General features: G+C 44.1%; 1 protein-coding gene and 1 pseudogene across 2 annotated transcripts in view; one reads left to right on the top strand and one right to left on the bottom strand.

Moving 5' to 3' along the window:
* The window catches only part of LOC126162627 (ribosomal protein S6 kinase alpha-5-like), a 400,316-nt gene that overhangs the window by 33,650 nt on the left and 348,538 nt on the right, over window positions 1–18,128 (bottom strand). The window lies entirely within an intron of this gene.
* LOC126164106 (5S ribosomal RNA) lies at window positions 2,846–2,963 on the top strand (annotated as a pseudogene).

The raw sequence follows: 18,128 nt of genomic DNA, 5'->3' as shown, positions 1-18,128 counted from the left end.
AAATTTTGTTAAGAGACATTTTTTTATCGCTGGTATGTGAGGAGTTGCGCTGCGAAGCCCGAGTGCGCGAATTTCGTTTCACCCTGTATAACGTCCCCTTTGCGCCAAAACAACGTATGTGCCTTACAATTTAAGAAATATATTTGTGCAATATACTGAATTTTCGCATACGAACTAAAAGTGAATCAGCCATATCCGATGCCAATTCCAGTTTTATTGCTTAAAAATAAACAAGGGAAACTAGAAACAAAAAATTGAAGCAACAATAAAACTGCAAAAAGGAAATCTAATCGACAGACACCTTTAATTTGCATCGGAGTCCTATTCAGCATATTCATGCAGTGTGTCACGTAGAATCCCATCGCTCAACTGCCGTAATTTGCATGATATCTCCCCCCCCCCCCCACCCCCAATCTGCTGTTACACATTCCGAGGGGACCCCTAAGTTTTGCCGCTGCTATTGGAAGCTTTTTCCCTGTGTGCCTTGGAACAGACTATATGCCGAAGAGCGTCTCTTGTTTTTTTAAGTTTATTTCACTAAAGGCCCTTTCAAATCAGGTCTTGTAGAACACTTAAAGAAGTTTCTTTCGTGATGGAGTAGGCAAACAATCTGCATTGCGCACAGCGTAAAGACTGCCTCTTCGAATGACTCATGAACATCCTCCAGAGAGGTACACTGGCGCGCACATAATTTTCCTCTTTATCTCGGTATGAGCCGAGTCACACTCGATTTTTATGTGAACTGTTTTGACTATAAAACTTAATGGCCCTTGCACAAAAGAGAGACATAGACAGACAGACGTACACAAACGAAGATTTCTTATCCTGACCGGCATATTCATTTTTTAGTCCTACCATTCAAAGTCACTCCTCACCTCGAAAGAATAGTAAATAATGCACAATCCTAGCCCAGGCTGCACTTTTAAAACTTTTTTTTTTCCAACAATAGAGCTGAGTATAACTGACTGAGCTCTTAAATGAACAACTGATGAGTTATTAGTAACAATGATACACGCGAAGTTAGGGAAATAATGGCGAAAACTTTCATTGTAATAGCACGTTAAAAAATGTGGAAATTTACGTAATCAGAGTAAGCAGCACGCTCATGTTTGCACAACGCAGAAAGTGCTGTTAACTGAGCGCCAAAATCACGAACGTGGCAATTGGCCGTTTTGGCGTTACGAAGTACGCTTATTTGATGATAATGGACCACGCATTTTTTTTCTGCACTGCCAAGGCAGGTCATTGGAGGTTTTGCTATAAAAAAGAACCCGGACAAGGAAACTCCCCAGTGCATATAAATCAAAGTCGCCATTCGTGGGTTTGACGTAAGAGGGACGGTACTACGCTTCTAAAATCTGATCACTTGCTGTTGCTCCGTACCACCTTGAGTTGTGAAACCAGACGAATACTTGTTCCCCCGTGATACGAGAGCGTTATCGAGCAGGACAGTGGCGCGCGCAGAAAGAGCGGCGGGCGGCTTTCTTCGTGTTGTGCAAGTCTTGTTGCACGGCAACAGGACGGCGAGCTTCAAGCTGCGCTGTCAGCCGTGTTGGCAAAGTCAGTTGCCGCAACCGGCGGTTGGCGCCGGCCGGTGCTGCCTCCTGGCGGCCGCTTCGCAAGTGGGTCAGTGGGGGCAAGTGGCACGCGGCGCGCCGGCCCGCTAGGCTAGCGGCTGCGCGCTCTGCGCATGCGCCGTCGGCCGCGGCTTCCTTCCTCTACCTCTGCTCCCACTGGCGTCCCAAGAATCCGCGCGGCCGTGCTGAGGACATCACGTAAGCGCTTGCTGGAATCCTCTGCAGTAATCAGGACCCAGTTGTTGCGCTCGCTCTCCCTCTCACGCAAAAACGAGCCTAGCCTGACCTTCAGTCGTCCTCTAAATCCACCACCGCAGTAGCTTCGAGTAGCAATTATGGGCGATCCACGGGTTGTTGGCAAGTAGAGGAAACTAGTATGATACATTTTTCCTTATGTCAAGCCTGTTCTTGGGACTTCCGCCCTGTCAAATTGCAGCAGTCTAGAGGAATGAAAAACTGACGGACTTCCGGTGATTGTCAAAGTTAAAGTTGGCCGGAAGTTGAAAGCTGTACTCCATATCTGCTCGGGAGGAGAACTCTTCAGTAGTACGTTGGAGTGCTCCTGAAGCACTGAGGACGCGTTAGTTGTATGCTACAATGAAAAAGACAGGTAAAACACGTTAGTGATTTTTGTTTTACTGCGGACGTCATGAAGGAATCCATACCGGATGCATACAAGTGACACAATTCTATAACGTCAAAATGAGACGCCATCGTCCGTTTGTCTAACGTATCGCCTTTTCCAGTCTGTAAGTCTGCTACAATCGCTCCTGGACAATACTGTTTCCATTGCTGAAAACGCAATACGATACGAACACTAATTGAGTAACCTACCAACAGTGTATAGGACGAAGGATATCAGAAAATCTGTACACACTATTCTTTGTATATCATCAGTATCCCACTTTAAACTGTAACTATTGGATTCGTACAACTAGCAGGTATTGATTACTTATGATGACACTCAGACGCTCGACCACATATATAGTTATAATCTACATTATGCACTCCGAGAAGGTTAATTACGTGTAAAATTCGTGCTTTGACCATTATTTCGTGATATGTGAAAGTTTGTTTTGTCAGCTGAAGCTCTTCTCATTTTTGTCGTCGACCTGTGGCATCACAAAACACTTCGTGTACATCTCCAGTTCTTCTCGTGAGTACACAACCTATTGACAAATACAGGTCGCCGTATTTGCTAAAGGATAAACCTCCTTTCTTGCTTACAGAATCTCTCTCTGCATTATGGAGCGGCGTAATAGTGAATTGCCAACGGCCTTGCCGCAGTGGTAACACCGGTTCCCATCAGAGCACCGAAGTTAAGCGCTGTCGGGCTGGGCTAGCACTTGGATGGGTGACCATCCGGTCTGCCGAGCGCTGTTGGCAAGCGGGATGCACTCAGCCGTTTTGAGGCAAACTGAGGAGATACTTGACTGAGAAGTAGCAGCTCCGGTCTCGGCAACTGACACACGGCCGGGAGAGCGGTGTGCTGACCACATGCCCCTCCACATCCGCATCCAGTGACGCCTATGAGCTGAGGTTGGCATGGCGGCCGGTCAGTACCGTTGGGGCTTCATGGCCTGTTCGGGAGGAATTTAGCTTAGTTTTAGTTGTAGTGAACTGCTGTCGTTTATGAACTGTGCGTGCTGACGCATTGACAGAACTATCACCTAGCAAGCTGCACTGTAGCGTAACTATAGCACGATGAAGTTTGCAGCAGGACGTCGTAGCGTGCACTTCGTTTGTTTAACGTAAGCACTCCCAACATCTCCGTATACCGCGCCGTGACACTTCTGTGAAAAATTGTTTGTAACGGGGTGGCCACAGCAAGGGCATCCAGTCACCTCTTAAATTAGCAATTCTAAATCAGTAATAACCGTGCCGGCACTGCGCAGATGCGGCACGGAGGCACAAGAAAAAGAAGAAGAAGAAGAAGAAGAAGAAGAAGAAGGTTAAGGTTTAGTATACAAAATTTCGTACTGCGAGACCTTTTCTGTTGAAAGAGATGTTATGTATTATAAGTCCCACACACAATAGTTTCACACTATAGTCTTTCAACTTACATTGGAGTGACAAAAGTCATGGGATAGCAATACGTATGTATACAAACGGCTGTAGTATCGCGTACACAAAGTATAAAAAGGCAATGCACTGGCGTGGCTGTCATTTGTACTCAAGTGATTCACGTGAAAACGTCTCCAACGTGATTGTGACCGCACGGTGGGAATTAACAGACTCTTAGCGCGGTATGGTGGTTGTAGCTAGACGCATGGGGCATTCCATTTCGGAAATGGTTAGGGAATTCAGTACTTAGAGATTCACAGTGTGAAGATATCGAGAATACGCGTTCTCTCTCACCAGGGACAACGCAGCGGCCGATGGGCTTCACTTAACGACCGAGAGCAGCAGCGTTTGCGTGCAGTTGTCAGTGCTAACAGACAAGCAACACTGCGTGAAATAAAAGCAGAAATCGATGTGGGGGCGTACGACAAACGTATTCGTTAGGAAAGTGCGGTGAAATTTGGCGTTAATGGGGTATGACAGCAGACGGCCGACGCGAGTGCCTTTGCTAACAGCACGACATCGCCCGCAGCGCCTCTGTTGGGCTCGTGACCACATCAGTTCGACAGCAGACGACTGGAAAACCATCACTTGGTCAGATGAGTTCCGATTTCAGTTGGTAAGACCTGATGGCAGGGATTCGAGTGTGGCGCAGACCCCACGTAAACATGGACCCAAGTTGTCAACAAAGCACTGTGCAAGCTGATTGGTGGCTCCATAATGGTGTGGGCTGTGTTTACATGGAAAGGACTGAGTCCTTTGATCCAACTAAACAGTTCACTGACTGGAAATGGTTATGTTTGGTTATTTTGATACAATTTGCAGCCTTTCATGGACTTCTTGACAATGCGCCACGTCACCCCGCCACATTTGTTCGCGATTGGTCTGAAGACGATTCTGGACAGTTCGAGCGAATGATTTGGCCACCCAGATCGCCCGACGTGAATTCCGTCGAACAGTTATGGGACATAATCGAGAGGTCAGTTCGTGCACAAAATCCTACACCGGCAACACTTTCGTAATTATGGACGGCTATAGCGGCGGCAGGGCTCAATTTTTTTGCGGGGGACTTCCAACGACTTGTTGAGTCCACGCCACATCGAATCGCTGCACTGCGCCGGGGAAGAAGAGGTCCGACATGATCTTAGAAGGAATCCGACGACTTTTGTCACGTTTTACGACAAGGGAGTAGCTATTATTACTAAGCTTTCATGTGAGTTGCTCTGAACTAAGTTGCAGCATTATCGAACAGAAGTACCGGTGTTTAATAGTTGTGCTACGCAGGGCACTGGTGTATAGATGTGTTGCGCGTGAAAGGTTCTCTGGTGTAAAGCGACGGTGCTGTCACCCTAGGCAGGTCTTCAGTTCGCGTTGCTGGGTAATGCAAGCATCTTACTTGTCTAAGCCCTGTTGCCCATCACATCCTTTTTACCTGCAAGTCTAATCCAGAAAAGGTGTCGTTTCGAAAACTAGGGCAGTAGTACTGGCCGGTTCGGATCCTAACGGCGCCACTCTGACGCCTCAGTTAGTAAAATCGCTGTTCGTGAAGGATTAGGACACAGTCCAAGTATCTATCCGCGTTCGAGATGAATTAGCTCCGGAGGAGAATGTCTGCCCGCTCGGCTTCAACAACAGTCGTTATCCTCTCTTCCCACGTGCCGCTGGCGAGATAATACAAACATTAAGATTAGAGTTATCTACGACCAAAACAAAGTGGAGCGCTGCGTCTCTCGGCGGTTCCAATTCCGTTGCGGCTGCCCCTTGGCACAAACAGAGGGGCAGTGGCGCGTCTCGGGCAATCACGTGGCCAGCTGCCATCGACCATTTGTTTGTAAACACAGCGCTGGTGAGGCGATAGCTTATTAGTAAAGAGTGTAATTTACGTGTTTACCGGTAGAGCTGTCGACGAGGCAACTGAAAACATTATACACCGCGCAGGAAGTAGCTGAAGACACGTGGGTACTTTTCACCATTCACGTATTTGCTGGATGAACCTACACACGACGACAGTTCTTACACGCGAAAAAGTATTTAGAAGACTTTCCTTTTTCTGTTTTCACATCGTTCTTTTACCTTCAAATGAAAATAAAGTCTCCCGTTCCCTCAAAGCGCCTGTAGCTCTCACACTGTGTTGTACTGCTGCAACAGAGCTATTGGAGCACCAATATGTATAATAGCTGCTTTACAGCCGGTACGCCAGCCAACGTGGCCGAGTGGTTCTAGGCGCTACAGTGCGGAACCGCGCGACTGCCACGGCCGGAGGTTCGAATCCTGCCTCGGGCAGGGATGTGTGTGATGTCCTTAGGTTAGTTAGGTTTACGTAGTTCTAAGTTCTAGGGGACTGATGACCTCAGAAGTTAAGTCCCATAGTGCTCGGAGCCATTTGAACCATTTTTTTTAACAGCCGGTAGCGTTAATAAAAAATGTACCTGAAAATTAATGGTAAAATGGCTATAAAAGGTCTGTAACGATCGATTTGCACTTGCACCTTAGTGCATTCATATTACCAATACGAAGACTCGCATAAAACAGCTAACGCTGCGTCATTTGCGCCTTTCCCCCTCTGCACGAATCAGTGCAATGGAAATGCCAGGGGACGCACTGCAAAGCAAAACCAAGTAACATAACTGTAAAATTGATCAGTTACCCTTTTAAAATTTATTTTACTTATATCGGAACAATAAAATTTAAAAAATTGTATTCCGTTATGATCAAAAACACGATTTCACAACACATGAAAAAAAATATAATGACCTATTCTTAAAATCGGTGGGGTGGGGACACGATCCTAAAACTAGGTCCATGTTTTAATGTGAACCTAGGATTTGCAAAGTTATGTTTCTTGTTCGTAGGGCTTTTTCATGAGGATGGCAAATATGCAAAAAAGTGGCACAAATTATTACCAAACCACATTTAATCTCTAAATTGTTAAAAAACACGAAATGTCAAACACGTTTTCAGCATAAAATTTCAAGATGACTTTGACATAGCACACAGTAATGATTTCTACGTTCTATGGAGTTTGCTGGGGTATATACATTCCACTGAACAAAAATTACGCACAGACCAGCAAAATTACTGAGAAATTCAGTAATGTTACAAAACAATGTCTGGGACAAAAAAGAAAACAGAATTTGTCACTTCAGCCGTTCTAAGAACTGAGAAGATGGTGATGTGATTTGTTTTTCGTGGAACAGACATACTATGCCATCTATGAACACACGCCACCTTATTTGATTGCTCACAGTCCTCCACATATACACCCCCATGGTCTGTAGAGTTTTTCTCCAGGTTCATAAATCATCTCGCTAGATATCAGCACTAGATATGGGATATAGAGATCCCAATGCTCAAAACGGGCTATTACTTTAGTGAGTCATTTGTATCCCATCAAGCGCGAAGGATTGGCTAGATAAGTAGACGCATAAAATACAGTGGGAACACAAGCAGTAGTACTAGAGTTGTACCAATAGCAGCTGTAGTCGAAGGTACATAGAGGAAAACGCGCGAACATAAATTTAGTCTACCTACTGAAAAACCATTATGGTAACAAAAATGAAACACTAAATTAATAATTATTACTCAGATTTTCTGCTACGATCAAACGTCGCTTACGGCTGCATCTTAATTTTGAAACGCATGGGGTTGTTGAAGAGTCATTCTAGCATTCGCAAGAGACAATATAAAGAAACCAAACGAAAAATAAAAAATGTTTACTGACAGGAATTCAAATCCGAATGATACCAATTGCAAATGGCTGATTTCCGCTGCATTCTGACTTCCACCTGGCACGCTGGTAAAGAAGCGCAGCCATAAACGCCGGTTTTTGCAAGGAATGCAAGACGAAACGGAATTCTACTGCAAGACCCCGGTGTCTTTCCCTGATGAAAAAAGGCCAAGGACATATGTGGTCAGTATGTTACTCATAACTGAAGAAATGACTCCTCTTGGAAACGTCGACCAATGTGAAAGACACACTGTCTGGATTACATTTTTATTGTTCGGGAAACTGATTGCGAACCGTAATGCAGGTCACCTTTAGATCGAAATAACTGAAAAAAAGACGGAGCGATAACACAAAATAAGATTTAACACTAATATTTTTTGTATTATAATCCCTCTTTATTCTTTCCCTAACTGTTTGGATCTGAAGGTGACCTACATCTCAGGCAGAAACCAGTTATCCCATTAAACAGATAGCAAGCGATGGAGACGGTGTCTTGTCATCTTAAGTATGTACCTGCCTTATATATTTTGGATTCCGTCTTTGGCAGTAGCTGTTATGTATCAATTATTATGTTTTCTCTACCTTAAGCGTACTGTGATTTAGCAGACTGTTACACGAAGGAGTTTCCTTATTTACAGAACATTGCCAATGATGGTTCTGTTCTGCATAAAAATCACTGCATTCATGATGTTGGCAATAGTCGCAACACACTCGAAAAGTAAAGGAGAGAAAAAAAACAGTACTGATTACAAAAGAGGAAAACCGACAGTAAAATTTCTATGAAAACTTTTGCAGAACATAGAAAGGTGGATTGAAACGCACGCAAATGCAGGAAAAGAAAAAGGGAAACGAACGAGAAAGGTGAAAGCGCAGCGAAGCCTGTTTTTCGACTATAACCTTTGATAGCAACAGAGAAAACACCTGGCGAGTACAAAACACGTAAAAAGGAATGAAACACTGGAAATAAATTGTACGAAGAGAGTTAAAAATCTAAGTTACACATGTCGTCCCGCGCTTAGACCATTGCGAAACAGTGCCGCGTTGTCAGAAAAGAGTAAATGTTCCGAGTTTCCTGCTGCGGCACGCTTAACAGGTGCATCACACTGTGGCAGTGAAATGGCGAGGCAACTGCAAAAGCACTCCAAAGTTGATGTACGCGCGATAGTATGACTCTAGTGGACAAAACTTCTAAATTGTACACAGGTGCACCATGAAATTCTGGCGGTGGATGGACCAAATGAAATGTCGGCCCCACATCCATGCCCGAGGCAGGATTCGAACCTGCGACCGTAGCGGTCGCGCGGTTCTAGACTGTAGCGCCTAGAACCGCTCGGCCACATGGGCAGCTGGTCTGAACAATTTGACCAGGGCCGCTCAAACAGAAGTGATGGTAACCGGGAGGGGAAGGCCATTGACATCGACCACAGAGGACAATGTCCAGGTAATCTCCAAGAAGTGTGTCCCTGATAAAGGAGCGGAATTCTATCGTCGAAGAACTGAGCAACTGACAGAACATTCCGACCGTTGTTTATAGAGAACTGGTAGCTGTAATGAACAGCAATGTCATGTAGCCCCCTCTGTGTCACTGTGAAGCGTAGCGCAGCATCCAATGAAAGTTATTTGACCGGTCATAAAAATTAAATGTACGGAATGCATTTTTGACCGTGAGCCCTCTTACGTGTTCGGAGACCTGCTTCAAGTCTTTATCTAACGCCACTTCGGCGACCTGCGCTTCAGTGACGATGGAATGATGACGAGGACAATACACACATTCAAACTCAGAGCGGAGAAAAATCAACCGATCCGGCCGGGAAGCGAGCCCGGGGCTCCATGATCGAGTGTCAGAAATGTTTAACCGCAAGACCACCATCTGCTAACGATCTTCCATAATACTCTAATTTAGTTCTTCAGGTCATCTCGTAGCGAAAAACTGTTTTCAATCTGTAAGCATCAGAATGTAGAAGCGTGTGATGTACGATATACACTTAAGCGCCAAAGAAAATGGCATAGGCATGCGTTTTCAAATACAGAGAGATTTAAACAGACAGAATACGGCGCTGCGGTCGGCAACGCCTCTATAAGACAACAAGTGTCTAGCGCAGTTGTTAGATCGGTTACTACTGCTACAATGGCAGGTTATGAAGATTTAATTGAGTTTGAACGTGGTGTTATAGTCGCCGCACGAGCGATGGGACACAGTATCTCCGAGGTAGCGAGAAAGTAGGAATTTTCACGTCCGACCATTTCACGAGTGCACCGTGAATATCAGGAATCCGGAAAACATTAAATCTCCGACATCGCTGAGGCTGGAAAAAGATCGTGCAAGAACGGGACCAAAGACGACTGAAGAGAATCGTTCAACGTGACAGAAGTGCAATCCTTCCGCAAGTTGCTGCAGACTTCAGTGTTGGACCATCAACAAGTCAACAAGTGTCAGCGTGCGAACCATTCAACGAAACATCATCGATATGGGGTTTCGGAGCCGATGGCCCACTGGTGCACCCTCTATGACTGTACGATACAATGCTTTAAGCCTCCCCTGGGCCCGTCAACATCAACATTGGGCTGTTTATGACTGGGAACATGTTGCCTGATCGGACGAGTCGCGTTTCAGATTGTATGAAGTGGATGGACGTATACTGCTATTGAGACAACCTCACGAATCCATGGACGCTGCATGTCAGCAGGGGACTGTTCCAACTGGTGGAGGCTCTGTATTATTGTTGGACGTGAGCCATTGGAGTGATGTGAGAACCTCTGATACGTCTAGATACGGCTCTGACAGGTGACACGCACGTAAGCAACCTATCAGATCACCTGTATCCATTTATGTACATTGTGCATTCCGAATTGGGCAATTCCAGCAGGACAATGCGACACCCACACGTCCAAAATTGCTACAGAGTGGCTCCACGAACACTCTTCTGAGATTAAACACTTCCGCTCGCCACCAAACTCTCCAGACATGAATAATATTGAGCGTATTTGGGATGCCTTGCAACGTGCTGTTCAGAAATCACCACCCCCTCGTACTCTTACGGATTTATGGACAGCCCTGCAGGATTGATGGTCTCAATTCCCTCCAGCCAGCACTACTTCTGAGATTAGTCGAGTCCATGCCGCGTCGTGTTGCGGCAATTCAGCGTGCACGCGGGGTCCGTACACGATATTAGGCAGCTGTACCAGTTTCTTTGGCTCTTCAATTTATTTACAGGACCATTGATCAAGCTTTGTAAATAGAAAGAAAAACACGTGTAGTGTAACTCACTCTTGAACTGCAGTACGATTAAGACAGCGGAAACAATTAATTGATGTGCCTCTGTATTTAGGTGTAACAAGAAAGAAAATGTAGAGTTAAACGTCAGGGTGAGACGACTGTCTGGAGAGGAGGACAAATGCAACCGTGTCTGGCTGAAGTGGCTGAAACAGCTACCGCTTTAGACAAGACAATTCAGTTAACGTCAGTAAGAACGGCGACTTAAAATTACCAACGCATTTTGTGAGATGCGGGGGAGGAGACGCCGCACAGCTCGCTAGAGAAGATGTATACGTTCCTTTATCTGCGCTCCAAACTCCAGGTGCAGTCTGCAGAAAATCGGGGAAAGAGAGAGAGAGCGACTTTTTTTGTTGCGGACTGGAGGGTTCGCTGTTGAGGCGGGGCGGCACGGCTCAGCGCCAGAATCACTCACAAGTCTGCGGCGAACAAAAGACTGTGCGCCGGCGGGTTGGCGAGCGGCGGGGGGGGGGGGGGGGGGGGGGGGGGCGGGGGTGCGGCGTGCGACGCGAGGGGTGGTAAGGGGCGACAGTGTCTCCACGCCCGCTGCCGGGGAATGCAAGCCGGCGGAATGAGCATCTACTTTGTGGACAATTTACGAGATGCACCATCTTCATCAAAAGTATCCGGACACTCCTGACTAATGCGAAATTGACCACTAGATGTCCCGCCAGCGTAGAACGAGGTTGGGTGTATTGCGTTGTCAGCAGAGAAGCAGTAACAGAGAATGGGGTCGGTCACGAGAACTCTGTGACTTCGAACGGGAAATAGTCTTTGCATGTCGCGTGAGTAACAAACCCATCACATTTCAACAGTTCCAAAGCTTTTGTTCTTTGGGGCCCGCAGTGCAAAACACGTCTTTTAATGATATGATTATTATGAATAGTAGCTAGCTACACTGTTGTGTAAATTGTTTGTATTTTATATCATTCGCTGTGAGCCCATTTTGGCATATTCCCGTCGTCAGGATCTCTGGAGGGTTCTGAGCACTATGGGACTTAACATCTATGGTCATCAGTCCCCTAGAATTTAGAACTACTTAAACCTAACTAACCTAAGGACATCACACAACACCCAGTCATCACGAGGCAGAGAAAATCCCTGACCCCGCCGGGAATCGAACCCGGGAACCCGGGCGTGGGAAGCGAGAACGCTACCGCACGACCACGAGCTGCGGACAGGATCTCTGGAAATACACAAGCAGGCGATCGTCTTAATAGAATGGTCTTTTAATTATGATCTGAAAATATATAATACGTCATTAGGTGTTTTAAATTTGCACCCTCAAACACAAAATTCAAAAAGGCAGCTCCGAAATTCCCATACGCAACCACCCTGGCGTTTACAGAATTTGCTGCAACACGCGCCACAAAGTCTACACGGGGCAAACTGGTGGAAAATTCAAAATTAAATACGAAGAGCACACCAGAGAAAGTGAAAAGGATCCCATCCACTTTTTTTCAACATTTACAAGCAGAAAAACATGACGTAAAATCTATAAACGAAGCACTAGAAATCCTCCTATTAGGCAGAAGTGAACAGTCATGAACATCCTCGAGCAAACGGAGATGTAGTCACATGCATACAGCAACTCGACAAATTTACTGAACAAACCTACCTAAAGCACAAAAAGTATATAAATTTATTCAGATTATAAATAAAGAAGATGGGAAAATAATAAAATCAGAGAACCTGAATAACACGTATCCATAGTAACAGCGGGAACATGAAGAGTATAAAATACAACATAACACCAACATAAATCATAGACAATAACAATTATTACGAAAAAGAAATTAAAAATGTAAAATAAAAATCTCAAAACTAAAACTCAAAGGAAAAACGTAATTAGAAACAAACATATAAAAATAATAAAAACAATTGAATTTCACACATCACTTATTTCTAATGGTAACTATGCCAACATGTAGTATCGCTCATCCACTGTCGTCCAAGTTGTCAGAAAGGTGGCATACATGGAAACCCAGTAACAACCAATCTAAATCTCCAGTGTGCACCTAGGAGAAAGTGACAATTCTATAAAAGACAGGCCATGACAGCAACGATGTTACATGTAAGGTAAAAACACCTACTAAGGTTTTATAGATTTTTAGATCATAGTTACAAGACCATTATATTAAGACCATCGCTTGCTTATGTATTTACAGAGCACCTGACGATGTTAATATGCCGAAATGGGCTCATCGCAAATGATATAAAATATGAACAATTTACGTAAGTGTAGCTGGCTATTAAAATAACTTCTAAAGCTGCCCAGGTAGATGTGATTGTGATATGGAAATGCGAAGGGAAATCCACAACAAAACCAAGATCAGGCGGACCTCATGTAATGAAAGACACGGTTCGTCCAGCATTACGGATGGTGGTTGTAAAAAAATCGCAGGCAATCACCGGAAGGAATCACTCGTGAGTATCAAAGGGCTGCCAGCAGTCTAGTTAGCACAGTGACCGTGCATAGGGAGTTACAAGAGTGGGGAACACTGGTCGGGCAGCTCTTCACAAGCCACACATTTCTATGGTCATTGTTAAGAGACGCTTGAGGTGCTGCAAAGACCTACGCCACCAGACAGTCGATGACTGGAAAAGAGTGATTTGTAGTGATGAATGACGCTATAGGCTCCCATCTGGCAATTCTATGCAAGGGTTCGGAACTGGAGAATTTTGCCTAAACCAGCCGTCTTCCATTTTTTATTTCTTGTTTGGCCAAGGGTTTGGTCAGTTTCATAACTGAAGAAATCAGGTCTGAGAGCACCACGGCCATTTTCAACATAATGACGAACTGCAATTCACAATAATTATATATGGATCAGAATTTCATTCGTAATGAAGGACTAATCAGGTAATCCGAATGAACGTAAATAGGCGGTGTATATCTTTCTTCATACTTCACTAATTAATTAACGCCATTTTTTTATTTGATTGTAGAACAGGTCTTCGGATATTGACTGCGGCCAGATCTGGCAATGGCAGCTGTCTGCTGTTATCGGAATAAGCAGCCGGGTGGCAGACCACCTCGTCCGTGTTGACAGTATGCCACAGACAGACACAAGCGGAATGGGAAACATGAACTGTAAATAAATGAAAATATGGTCTCAATGCGACATATCGTGCTTACTCCGGTTTCATAAACTGTCAGTGTACAACAGAGCTATCGCTACAATCACGCCGACAACCTTCACACACGGCAGTTTTCCTTCCTATTTATATCGCCCGCAACTAAGAAATTCACAGTTATGAGTGCCGCGATTCAGATGCAGGAGACATTAATCATTTAATCTTTGCTTGTCCCAATTCCCAGCAACACATATAACAATTCCCGGCAGAATTGAGAAAGCTGTGACTATCATTCCCAACAAGCTTTACTGGTCTCACTACGGAATGGTGAGGCAACTGTTAGATGTCTGCTAGGATTTGTTTTAGTTAGCTATTTTAAAATCTGACCACGGACATTCAAGAAGTTACTATCAACTTTTTAGTGATTAACAGAACTTTCTTGAATTGTATTGATTTACAACTAACATACCAGAATTAAAATAATTCTTTTGTAGCTCAAAGAGTTTCGACTGTACCAGTCAGTCTGTAAACAACTGTTATACACAAAAAATTACTACTTTATATTCACAAATTAAGAAGCTAATGTTTTTCTAATAGTGCCAAAATATTGTTTTGTCACTTTCAAGCGATGTGTACATTTATATGTTTTAAAAATCAGTTTGTTCCTGTAATTGTTCAAGGCCAAATTGTGTAAGTGTTGATGGCTAAATTGTGTAAGTGTTCATTATGGCTAGTCTATCCTGTAACTAAATAATAAAGACACAATGAAATGTGTGTCATATTCAGTCTAAGACATTCGGTAAGTACCTGTACCAAACAATCCCACAAGAAACACAATGTTGCTACACTAATGAAATAGAAACTTTTCATGCCTTGTGTAGACGACTTCCTTCGTTTAAACGAAGCATCTCCGGGAAATATTTGTGATGTTTTACATACGAATTATTTTAGTGTCCTTTCGACCAGCCGCTGTTTTTTCCATCTTATCAGGGTTGTGGCGACTTTGCAATCCACATATCGTTTTCGTGGCCAATCATTAGTTCCTTGTTTCTATTTTTAAACACTTGCTCGATCGTCAGCCATTGGAAACAACACAATCAAGTCGTTCAAGTGAATGTGTCTAAGCAGTTCGACTGTCTTTGGAAAATAAAGCATCCTGATCATCAACCAAACAAGAAGAGGCATGGATTGTATCTACATACATACAGAACAATAAATAACGATATATTTAAAATCTGAGTCTGCATACAGCTCTGTGTGCATTTTTTCTGCAACAAATAATGATTCATTCCTTGTCATCCGCCGTAAAGAAACTATTTTAAAGTCACGTTAGAGACAAATCAAATAAAAAATTGACATCATGCACAGCATCAGTGATAAATTCAACAAGGACGACGACGACGGCGGCTATAACACCGTTCTGTTAAGGCAACACAAACGCTCAGTAACCGCTGTTTGCTAACTATTCAGTATGGTTCAAATGGCTCTGAGCACTATGGGACTCAACATCTTGGGTCATAAGTCCCCTAGAACTCAGAACTACTTAAACCTAACTAACCTAAGGACATCACACACACACCCATGCCCGAGGCAGGATTCGAACCTGCGACCGTAGCAGTCCCGCGGTTCCGGACTGCAGCGCTAGAACCGCACGGCCACCGCGGCCGCAACTATTCAGTAGCCACTGTGGGTTTCGTACTGTAAGCTCATCTTGAGCTTAAGAATCCTGCACACCAGATCATCATCACGTCTCTTAGATGCGTAACAGGTATCACTTCATACAAAGAAATCAGTGGGAAACAGCATACAAATCATATCACGGTTGGAAAGCTTGTACATTCAAACTGCCACATTGTGACCACCGAATTTTTAAAGTATGGTATACGTACGTAGGGATGTGGTCTTATTTACTGTTCGCAACTGAGACACAGAGGAAACCCCGACAAAAATTGCACATACTTTGAACGCACTGAATGCTGGTCCTAAGACAGGACGTAGTTGCGATTAATTTTAGGACTAGCTGTCGTGGAGAAAAGACGACAGAACGCGTCACATTGTGAAGCGGTGTAGTTAATTCATTTATCGACTGGGCCATTTTTAGTGGTTTTCAGAACTGGCGACAGAACAGCAGGCTAAACTTAGACGTTTATTAATACGTACTCTGCAGCGGCATAACCCATCAGCAAAAAATGCAGCACGCCCCGACATCCTATTTCGGGTCGGGCGCTGACGCTGCAGGATTCTGAAGGGCTGCTTGTCGCTCAAGTATTATGCTGAAACGACGCGTCGCACGTTGGTGGTTTATATAAATAACATTCAGACGAACTGACGCGCTTGGCTGTCTTAAATAGGCTCGCTGCTAAACAAGTAGGAGCATTAGCTAGGCACAAGTCTCGCAGCTGTACACTGATCCTATTTTTAAAAACCATTATTATTATCATCATCATCATCATCATCATCATCATCAGTAGTAGTAGTAGTAGTAGTAGTAGTCGTCGTCATCATCATCGTCCATTAGGTGGTCGTTTTAGTACATCAACGCCGATTAGAACTCGCCATTTTTACGGCATTATATAGTTGTTTACAAACTTAGAAAACATCAGAGACACTGTAAATTACTACCAATTATACTAGAACGAGACGTGGGAGATTAAAACGTATCGTGTTTTCCTTCTTATGACGTAGGAACTATTAAGACTCCGAACACAGGTACTTGTTTAAACTAGTCTGTTCCCAGCGTCCTCTACACACATCTTAGTAGTTGTGAGAGGAATTTAGAAACAATAAGCGTACCAACAGCTTGCCGTTTAGAGTAGCCAAGTTTCATTGGCTGTTTCCGGACTGAGTGCCTGTGACTTCAGTGACAAATGGGAACGCTGCCAAACAGTGAAGGTCGCAGCTGCGAAATAATCTCTCAAGGATTTAGCGTTGAACATCGCCCCTCTTACTGCTGGATACAACAAACCGTGTTGAAGGTAAGGTAGCATCCATCATTTTATAAAAAAAAAGTCAGTTATCAGTATCATTGAGAGTTACGTGTACTGAGTCCGAGACAAGAGGCGAACAAAAGCATTCCGCTTGCAGTAATTCTTTCTTCGGCAGAAATGAAATCGCGCTTTCGACAGCGGCCTTCGCTCGGTTGGCCCGTATCCCACTTGACGTGGATTCTGAAAGGACGCCGGAGGAGGTCCGTATCTCCTGGAGTTCTGGTATATACTTGACACGGTTTCCTCTTCGCGTGGCCTCGGAGCGCTACCGAAACGCCAGGCTTGCGACTATGGGAACCAGAGCCGCGGAAGAACTTTACTTGCGTCATATTACTGGAACAATTTCGCCCGCTCTCTGCCACGCCAGTACAATAGTGTATTAAGACCAGTCACGACAGAGAATAATGAGTTGAAAAATAATTGTTTCGCAGTGCTGACCCAAATTTGATCACCTTCTGCTATTTCTCTGCCCGAGTGTTACGAGACCGTTGCTCCGGTCCGCTAGTCTGATGTCGCGCTTCAGTGGGGTCTGTCTTTCGTCATCGCTCAGGAACGCCTCTGTCTGGTCCGTGGTGGAGTGGCTGATGGCCGCAGCCAGCGCTTTTTTTCTAACATTGCCCTCACAACCACAGCCGTTCTTCATTTTCCAATAAACAGTCGTGGTAAAATAATAACCATACCCCCCCCCCCCCAAATTAAACGTTTCCACAGTTTCTGTCGAGTAATTTTCTGAGTCAACAAAGATACTACGTACGAAAAATATCTAATGGTACTTGCATTATCTCAATACCCGTGCAATAGGATTCACGCGCTGAGCCTTGAACTAACAGCGAAGGCCGCAAAATTCACTAACATCATTACTATAATATAATATTGGCACATACACCCGTAAGATCTCCATTCAACAACGTTCCTTAAAACGCCACGAACAAAAAGCAAGAGAGGCCGGTTTACAGTTTGTTAGAGACTCATAAATTAAGCACACAGCCGGAAAAGGAGATTACACTACAAAACTAAACACTTGAAAACAGCGAGTAGGACAATTAAGTCGAACCATAGGTATGTTTTTATGTCAACAACGAAATAGCACTAAGATATTACAGACTCCTTCCTATATTTTTAAAGATATTATCTTACTAACCACTTTTGGTTTATTATGCTGTCATCTTTTAACATATTAATATGAGTATAATACTTACTGGCAATATTTCATTATATGGATGTGAAACATTAATATTTAGAAAGAAAGATGAAGAAAAACTTAATATTCGAAAGAAAAGTACTAAGGAAAATTTTTGGATCTGTATACGACGAAAATAACATGGAATGGGGAATAAGATGAAATGAAGAATTGAGAGGGCTGTACAAACACCGTAACATCGTGGAAGTGCTCAAGAGGAGAAGGTTGAATTGGGCAGGCCATATAG

Source organism: Schistocerca cancellata, chromosome 2 (genome assembly GCF_023864275.1).
Source record: "Schistocerca cancellata isolate TAMUIC-IGC-003103 chromosome 2, iqSchCanc2.1, whole genome shotgun sequence".
In the NCBI taxonomy this organism is placed as follows: Eukaryota; Metazoa; Arthropoda; class Insecta; order Orthoptera; family Acrididae; genus Schistocerca; species Schistocerca cancellata.
The sequence above is the reverse complement of the archived record's forward strand: the minus strand, read 5'-3'. Positions and strand labels throughout refer to the sequence as shown.